Source organism: Oncorhynchus keta, unplaced genomic scaffold (genome assembly GCF_023373465.1).
Source record: "Oncorhynchus keta strain PuntledgeMale-10-30-2019 unplaced genomic scaffold, Oket_V2 Un_contig_27937_pilon_pilon, whole genome shotgun sequence".
Classification (NCBI taxonomy): Eukaryota; Metazoa; Chordata; class Actinopteri; order Salmoniformes; family Salmonidae; genus Oncorhynchus; species Oncorhynchus keta.
The window spans coordinates 46,287-56,558 of record NW_026285770.1 but is presented as its reverse complement, the minus strand read 5'-3'; positions in this window follow the sequence as shown (position 1 = coordinate 56,558).

Genomic DNA, 10,272 nt, shown 5'->3' with positions numbered 1-10,272 from the left:
ACTCTATGGTGTGTGTATAAGGCCTTAATACCACCTTCTGGCCACTAGAGGCCTCTATCATTCTCTATGGTGTGTGAGGCCTACCTGACTAAAAACTGGCAAGTGGTGCCCCATAAATATTTAATATTCTATTATTATTATAACTGAGAATCACTCAATTAGCCATGTCATCTGCAATTTGTTTGTGGTAAGTTAGTCTAGCCAGCTATCTAACGAGTCAAGAACAGAAAGGGTGCGGCAGCGTAGCCTAGTGGTTAATATTGGACTATTAACCAGCAGGTAGTCTTGTGGTTAGAGCGTTGGACTTGGAACCAGCAGGTAGCCTAGTGGTTAGAGCGTTGGACTTGGAACAAGGTAGCCTAGTGGTTAGAGCGTTGGACTAGTAACCAGCAGGTAGCCTAGTGGTTACGATTGTTAGACTAGTAACCAGCAGGTAGCCTAGGGTTAGAGCGGGCTAGTAACCAGCAGGCCTTGTGGTTAGAGCGTTGGACCAGTAACCAGCAGGTAGCCTTGTGGTTAGAGCGTTGAACTAGTAACCAGCAGGTAGCCTAGTGGTTAGGGTTGGACCAGTAACCAGCAGGAGAGCCTTGTGGTTAGAACGTTGACTAGTAACCAGCAGGTAGCCTAACGGTTAGAGCGTTGGTAGAAGACAGCAGGTAGCCTAGAGGTTAACGTTGGACTAGATAGGGATAGCCTAGTGGTTAGAGTGTTGGACTAGTAACCAGAAGGAGGGAGTGGACGCGATAGGGAACCAGCAGGTAGCCTAGGGTTAGAGCGTTGACTTGGAACGGGTAGCCTGGTGGTTAGAGTGTTGGACTAGTAACCTGACAGGGCGCGATAGGGGAACGGACAGCGATAGGGAACCAGACAGGAGGAAACGGACCGCGATAGGGAACCAGACGGGAGGGAGAAACGGACCCCGCGATAGGGAACCTGACGGAGGGAGGGACGCGAAAGGGACCTGCGGAGGGAACCTGACGGGATAGGGAAACGGACCGCGATAGGGAACCAGACGGGAGGAGAAACGGACGCGATAGGGAACCAGACGGGAGAAACGGACGCGATAGGGAACCAGACGGGAGAGGAGAACGGACCACGATAGGGAACCAGACAGGAGGGAGAAACGGACGCGATAGGGAACCAGGCGGGAGGAAACGGACGCGATAGGGAACCTGGCGGGAGAAAGCGGACGCGATAGGGAACCTGGCGGGAGGAAGCGGACGCGATAGGGAACCAGGCGGGAGGGAGGGAAACGGACGCGATAGGGACCAGGCGGAGGGAGAAACGGACGATAGGGAACCTGACGGGAGGGAGCGGACGCGATAGGGAACCAGGCGGGAGAACCGGACGCGATAGGGAAGGGGAGGGAGGGAAACGGACGCGATAGGGAACCTGACGGGAGGGAACCGGACGCGATAGGGAACCAGGCGGGAGGGAAACGGACGCTGATAGGGAACCTGGCGGAGGAACCGGACGCGATAGGGAACCTGGCGGGAGGAACGGACGCGATAGGGAACCAGACGGGAGGAAACGGACGCGATAGGGAACCTGACGGGAGGAACCGGACGCGATAGGGAACCCCAGACGGGGAAGGGACGCGAAAGGAACCCTGACGGACGCGATAGGAACCTGGACGGGAGGGAAACGGACGCGATAGGGAACCAGACGGGAGGAACGGACGCGATAGGGAACCTGACGGGAGGGAACCGGACGCGATAGGGAACCAGACGCGAGGGAGGGAACCGGACGCGATAGGGAACCCTGACCGGATAGGAGAACCGGACCGCGATAGGGAACCTGAGCGGGAGGGAAACGGACGCGATAGGGAACCAGACGGAGAGAACCTGACGCGATAGGGAACCAGGCGGAAGGAAACGGACGCGATAGGGAACCTGACTGCGATAGGAACCGGACCGCGATCGGGAACCAGACGGAAGGAAACGGACGCGATCGGGAACACAGCGGAAGGGAAACGGACCGCGATCGGGAACCTGACGGCGATAGGAGAAACGGACGCGATAGGAACCAGACGGGAGGAAACCTGACGCGATAGGGAAACCAGACGGAAGGGAAAACGTGACCCACGATAGGGAACCTGACGCGATAGGGAACCAGACCGCGATAGGGAACCTGACGCGATAGGGAGGGAAGGAACCTGGACGCGATAGGGAACCAGGCGGGATAGGGAAACGGACGGGAGGAAACTGACGGAGGGAACCTGACGCGATAGGGAACCTGACCGCGGAGGGAACCTGACGCGATAGGGAAACCTGACCGCGATAGGGAAACGGACGCGATAGGGAAACCTGACGGATAGGGAAACGGACGCGATAGGGAACCTGACGGGAGGGAAACGGACGCGATAGGGAACCTGACGGGAGGGAGGAACCGGACGCGATAGGGAACCAGGCGGGAGGAGAAACGGACGCGATAGGGAACCTGACGGGAGAAACGGACCGCGATAGGAACCTGGCGGGAGGGAGCTGACGCGATAGGGAAACCTGACGGCGGGAGAAAACGGACGCGATAGGGAACCTGGCGGGAGGAAACGGACCGCGATAGGGAGCCTGACAGGAGAACCGGACGCGATAGGGAACCTGACCGGAGGGAACCGGACGCGATAGGGAACCTGACGGAAGGGAACCTGACCACGGGAGAACGGACCGCGATAGGAACCTGACCGGAGAGGGAAACCTGACGCGATAGGAAACCTGACGGGAGGAAACGGACCACGATAGGGAACCTGACGGGAGAAACGGACGCGATAGGGAACCTGACGGGATAGGTAACCTGACGCGAGGGAACCTGACGGGAGGGAACCTGGACCGCGATAGGGAACCTGACGGGAGGAAACGGACCGCGATAGGGAACCTGGCGTGAGGAAGCCTGCCGGATAGGGAACCTGACGCGATAGGGAACCTGGCGGGAGGAAACGGACCGCGATAGGGAACCAGACGGGAGGAGAAGCGGACCGCGATAGGGAACCTGACGCGAGGGAACACGGACCGAGGGAACCAGACGGATAGGGAACCCTGACCGCGATAGGGAACCTGACGGGAGGAGGGAAACGGACGCGATAGGGAACCTGACGGGAGGGAGGGAACGGACCGCGATAGGGAACCTGACGGGGAGGGAAACGGACCACGATAGGGAACCTGGCGGAGGGAAACGGACCACGATAGGGAACCTGGCGGGAGGGAAACGGACCGCGATAGGGAACCTGACCGCGGGAGGGAGAAACGGACGCGATAGGGAACCTGGCGGGAGGGGAGGGAACGGACCCGCGATAGGGAACCTGGCGGGAGGGAAACGGACCACGATAGGGAACCTGACGGGAGGAAACGGCCGCGATAAAGGGAACCTGACGCGATAGGGAACCTGACGGGATAGGGAACCTGACCACGATAGGGAACCTGGCGGGAGGGAACCGGACCACGATAGGGAACCTGACGGGAGGGAAACGGACCGCGATAGGGAACCTGACCGGGAGGGAGGGAACCGGACCACGATAGGGAACCTGGCGGGAGGGAGGGAACGGACCACGATAGGGAACCTGACGGGAGGAACGGACGCGATAGGGAACCAGACGGGAGGGAAACGGACCGCGATAGGGAACCTGACGCGATAGGAGGGAGAAGCGGACCGCGATAGGGAACCTGACGGGAGGGAACGGACGCGATAGGGAACCTGACAGCGATAGGAGGGAGGGAACCGGACCGCGATAGGGAACCTGCGGAGGGAAAACGGACCGCGATAGGGAACCTGACGGGAGGGGAAAACGGACCGCGATAGGGACCAGACGGGAGGGAGGGAAACGGACCGCGATAGGGAACCTGACGGGGAACGGACCACGATAGGAACCTGCGGGAGGAACGGACCGCGATAGGGAACCTGACCTGATAGGTAACCTGAGAGGAAACGGACGCGATAGGGAACCTGACGGGAGGAGAAGCGGACGCGATAGGTAACCTGGCGGGAGAAGCGGACCGCGATAGGGAACCACGGCGGGAGAAACGGACGCGATAGGGAACCTGACGGGAGGAGAAACGACAGCGATAGGGAACCTGACGGGATAGGGAACCCGACGATAGGAACTGACAGCGATAGGGAACCGGACTGCGATAGGGAAACTGACGGGAGGGAAACGGACGCGATAGGGAACCTGACGGGAGGGGAAACGGACGATAGGGAACCTGACGGGAGGAGAAGCGGACGCGATAAGGGAACCAGCGGGAGGGAAACGGACCGCGATAGGGAACCTGACGGGGGAGAAACGGACGCGATAGGGAACCTGACGGGAGGAAACGGACGCGATAGGGAACCAGGCGGGGAGGGGAGGAAAGCGGACGCGATAGGGAACCAGGCGGGAGGGAAACGGACCGCGATAGGGAACATGACGGGAGGAACCGGACGCGAGAGGGAACCTGACCGGGAGAGGAACCGGACCTCGATAGGGAACCTGACGGGAGGGAACGGACGCGATAGGGAACCTGACGGGAGAGGGAACCTGACCGCGATAGGGAACCTGATCGGAGGGAAACGGACGCGATAGGGAACCTGGCGGGAGGAGAAACGGACCGCGATAGGGAACCTGACGGGAGGAGAACCTGACCGCGATAGGGAACCTGACTGGAGGGAACCGGACCGCGATAGGAACCTGACTGGAGGGAAACTGACCGCGATAGGGAACCTGACCGCGATAGGGAACCAGACAGGAGGGAAACGGACGCGATAGGGAAACTGGCGGAGGAACCTGACCACGATAGGGAACCTGACGCGATAGGGAACAGACGGGAGGGAAACGGACGCGATAGGGAACCTGACGGGAGGAAACTGACCGCGATAGGTAACCTGACGGGAGAAACGGACGCGATAGGGAACCAGACGGGAGGGAGAAACGGACCGCGATAGGGAACCAGGCGGGAGGGAGGGAAACGGACCGCGATAGGGAACCTGACGGGAGAAGCGGACCGCGATAGGGAACCTGGCGGGAGGAACCGGACCACGATAGGGAACCTGACGGGAGGAGAACCGGACCACGATAGGGAACCAGACGGGAGGGAAACGGACGCGATAGGGAACCAGACGGGAGGAGAAACGGACGCGATAGGGAAACTGACGGGAGGGAAACGGACGCGATAGGGAACCAGACGGGAGGAGAAACGGACGCGATAGGGAACCAGACGGGAGGGAAACGGACTGCGATAGGGAACCTGACGGGATAGGGAACCTGACGGGAGGAACCAGACAGGATAGGGAACCTGACGCGATAGGGAACCTGACGGGAGGAGAAACGGACCGCGATAGGGAACCTGACGGAGAGGAAACGGACGCGATAGGGAACCTGACCCGAGGAGGGAGGGAGGAAACGGACGCGATAGGGAACCTGACGGGAGGGAACCGGACCGCGATAGGGAACCAGGCGGGAGGGAACCGGACGCGATAGGAACCTGACGGGAGGGAACCTGAAACGGACTGACGGAGGGAACCTGACGCGGAGAACCTGACCGCGATAGGTAACCTGACGGGAGAGAACGGACCGCGATAGGGAACCAGACGGGAGGGAAACGGACGCGATAGGGAACCTGACGGGAGGGAAACGGACGCGATAGGGAACCAGGCGGAGAAACCGGACGCGATAGGGAACCCCGATGGGAACGGGAGGGAACGGACCACGATAGGGAACCTGACGGGAGGGAAACGGACCACGATAGGGAACCAGACGGGAGGGAACCTGACCGCGATAGGAACCTGACGGGAGGGAAACGGACCGCGATAGGGAACCTGGCGGGAGAAACGGACGCGATAGGGAACCAGACGGGAGGGAGAAACGGACGCGATAGGGAACCTGACGGGAGGGAAGCGGACGCGATAGGGAACCAGGCGGGAAGCGGACGCGATGGGGAACCTGACGGGAGGGAGGGAAACGGACCGATAGGGAACCTGGCGGGAGGGAAACGGACCCGCGATAGGGAACCTGGCGGGAGAAACGGACACGATAGGAACCTGACGGGAGGAACGGACGCGATAGGGAACCAGACGGGAGGGGGAATGGACCCGCGATAGGGAACCTGGCGGGAGGGAAACGGACGGATAGGGAACCTGACGGCGGGAGGGAAACGGACCACGATAGGGAACCAGGCGGGAGGGGAGAAACGGACGCGATAGGAACTCCTGACGGGAGAAATGGGACGCGATAGGGAACCAGAGCGGGGAGGGAAACGGACGCGATAGGGAACAGGCGGGGAGGGAAGCGGACGCGATAGGGAACCTGACGGGAGGGAGGGAAACGGACGCGATAGGGAACCAGACGGGGGGAGGGAGGAACGGACCGCGATAGGGAACCCAGGCGGGAGGGAGAACGGACGCGATAGGGAACCTGACGGGAGGGAAGCGGACGCGATAGGAACCAGGCGGGAGGGAGGGAAACGGACGCGATAGGGAACAGGCGGGAGGGAACGGACCGCGATAGGGAACCTGGCGGGAGGGAAACGGACCGCGATAGGGAACCAGGCGGGAGGAAACGGACGATAGGGAACCAGGCGGGAGGGAAACGGACGCGATAGGGGAACCTGACGGGGAGGGAGAAACGGACCGCGATAGGGACCTGACGGGAGGGAAACGGACGCGATAGGGAACCAGACGGGAGGGAGGAACGGACCACGATAGGGAACCTGACGGGGGGAGGGAAACGGACGCGATAGGGAACCTGGCGGGAGGGAAACGGACGCGATAGGGAACCTGGCGGGAGAAGCGGACGCGATAGGGAACCAGACGGGAGAAACGGACCACGATAAGGGGAACCCAGACGGGAGAAACGGACCCGATAGGGAACCTGACGGGAGAAACGGACCACGATAGGGAACCAGGGAGGGAGAAAACGGACCACGATAGGGAACCAGACGGGAGAGGGAAACGGACCACGATAGGGAACCAGACGGGAGGGGGAACGGACGCGATAGGGAACCAGGCGGGAGGGAAACGGACGCGATAGGGAACACAGCGGGAGGGAACGGACCACGATAGGGAACCTGGCGGGAGAAGCGGACGCGATAGGGAACCTGGCGGGAGGGAAACGGGACGCGATAGGGAACCTGGCGGGAGGGGAGAACGGACGCGATAGGGAACCTGGCGGGAGGGAAACGGACACGATAGGGGAACCTGCGGGAGGGAAACGGACCGCGATAGGGAACCTGAGAGCGGGGAGGAAACGGACGCGATAGGGAACAGGCGGGAGGGAGAACGGACGCGATAGGGAACCAGACGGGGGAGAAAGCGGACGCGATAGGGAACCAGACGGGAGGGAAACGGACGCGATAGGGAACCTGAGCGGAGGAGAAACGGACCACGATAGGGAACCTGACGGGAGGGAGAACGGACCACGATAGGGAACCAGACGGGAGAGAACGGACGCGATAGGGAACCTGACGGGAGGGAAACGGACAGCGATAGGGAACCTGACGGGAGGAGAAACGGACCGCGATAGGGAACCAGACGGGAGGGAGGGAAACGGACAGCGATAGGGAACTGACGGGAGGGAGCGGACCACGATAGGGAACCTGACGGGAGGAGAAACGGACCGCGATAGGGAACCAGGCGGGAGGGGAAACGGACCGCGATAGGGAACCAGGCGGGAGGAAACGGACGCGATAGGGAACCTGACGGGAGGAAACGGACCGCGATAGGGAACACAGCGGGAGAAACGGACGCGATAGGGAACCTGACGGGAGGGGAAACGGGACCACGATAGGGAACCAGACGGGAGGGAAAAACGGACCGCGATAGGGAACCTGACGGGAGGGAAACGGACCGCGATAGGGAACCCAGGCGGGAGGGAAACGGACGCGATAGGGAACCAGACGGGAGGGAAAACGGACCGCGATAGGGAACCACGGGAGGGAGGGAAACGGACGCGATAGGGAACCAGACGGGAGGAAACGGACCGATAGGGAACCAGACGGGAGGGAAACCAGATAGGGAACCTGGGGGGGAGGGAAACGGACCGCGATAGGGAACCAGACGGGAGGGAAACGGACCACGATAGGGAACCAGACGGGAGGGAGAAACGGACGCGATAAAGGGAACCTGACGGGGGGAAGCGGACGCGATAGGGAACCAGGAGGGAGGGAGGGGAAACGGACGCGATAGGGAACCTGACGGGAGGAAACGGACGCGATAGGGAACCAGGAGGGAGGGAAACGGACGCGATAGGGAACCCAGGCGGGAGGGAGGGAAACGGACGCGATAGGGAACCAGGCGGGAGGGAGGAAACGGACGCGATAGGGAACCTGACGGGGAGGGAGAAGCGGACGCGATAGGGAACCAGACGGGAGGGAAACGGACCCGCGATAGGAACCGGCGGGAGAGGGAAGCGGACGCGATAGGGAACCTGGCGGGAGGAAACGGACGCGATAGGGAACCAGGCGGGAGGGAAACGGACCGCGATAGGGAACCAGGCGGGAGGAAACGGACGATAGGGAACCTGGCAGGGAAACGGACCGTACGATAGGGAACCAGGCGGGAGAAACGGACCACGATAGGGAACCTGGCGGGAGGAGAACCGGACGCGATAGGAACCTGACGGGGAGAAACGGACCGCGATAGGGAACCTGACGGGAGGGAAACGGACCACGATAGGGAACCAGACGGGAGGAAACGGACGCGATAGGGACCAGACGGGAGGGAAACGGACGCGATAGGGAACCTGGCGGGAGGGAAACGGACCGCGATAGGGAACCAGACGGGAGGGAGCGGACCCGATAGGGAACCAGGCAGGGAGGGAAACGGACCGCGATAGGGAACCTGACGGGAGAGCGGACCGCGATAGGGAACCAGCGGGAGGGAGAACGGACCACGATAGGGAACCTGACGGGAGGGAGGAACGGACGCGATAGGAACCAGACGGGGAGGGAGGGGAACGGACCACGATAGGGAACCTGGCGGGAGGGAGGAAACGGACACGATAGGGAACCAGGCGGGAGAAACGGACGCGATAGGGAACCAGACGGGAGGGAGAAACGGACGCGATAGGGGAACAGACGGGAGGAGGGAACGGACGCGATAGGGAACCTGGCGGGAGGGAGGAAGCGGACGCGATAGGGAACCAGAGAGGGAGGGAAACGGACTGCGATAGGGAACCTGGCGGGAGGGAACGGACTACGATAGGGAACCTGACGGGGAGGAAACGGACGCGATAGGGAACCTGGCGGGAGGGAGAAACGGACGCGATAGGGAACCTGACGGGAGGAGGAAGCGGACGCGATAGGGAACAGCGGGAGGGAAAACGGACGCGATAGGGAACCAGGCGGGAGGGAAACGGACCGCGATAGGGAACCTGACGGAGGGAGGGAAACGGACGCGATAGGGAACCTGAGGGAGGGAGAAACGGACGCGATAGGGAACCAAACGGGAGAAACGGACGCGATAGGGAACCAGGCGGGAGGGGAGGGAAACGGACCGCGATAGGGAACCTGGCGGGAGAGGGAAACGGACCACGATAGGGAACCTGACGGGAGGGAGGGAAACGGACCACGATAGGGAACCAGACGGGAGGGAGGAACGGACCACGATAGGGAACCAGACGGGAGGGAGAAACGGACCTGACGATAGGGAACAGGCGGGAGGGAAACGGACATGATAGGGAACCAGGCGGGAGGGAGGGAAACGGACGCGATAGGGAACCTGGCGGGAGGGAAACGGACCGCGATAGGGAACCCCAGGCGGGAGGAGGGAAACGGACCGGCGATAGGGAACCTGACAGGAGGGAAACGGACGCGATAGGGAACCAGACGGGGGGAAACGGACGCGATAGGGAACCTGGCGGGAGGGAAACGGACGCGATAGGGAACCAGGCGGGAGGGAGAAACGGACCGCGATAGGGAACCAGACGGGAGGGAGGGGGAACGGACGCGATAGGGAACCAGACGGGAGGGAAAGCGGACGCGATAGGGAACCAGACGGAGGGAGGGAAACGGACCACGATAGGGAACCAGACGGGAGGGAGAAACGGACGCGATAGGGAACCAGACAGGAGGGAGGGAAACGGACCGCGATAGGGAACCAGACGGGAGGGAAACGGACCGCGATAGGGAACCAGACGGGAGGGAGGAAACGGACCGCGATAGGGAACCAGGCGGGAGGGAGGGAAACGGACGCGATAGGGAACCAGACGGGAGGAGGGAAACGGACTAATAGGGAACCTGACGGGAGGGAGGAAACGGACCACGATAGGGAACCTGAGGGAGGAGGGAAACGGACTGCGATAGGGAACCT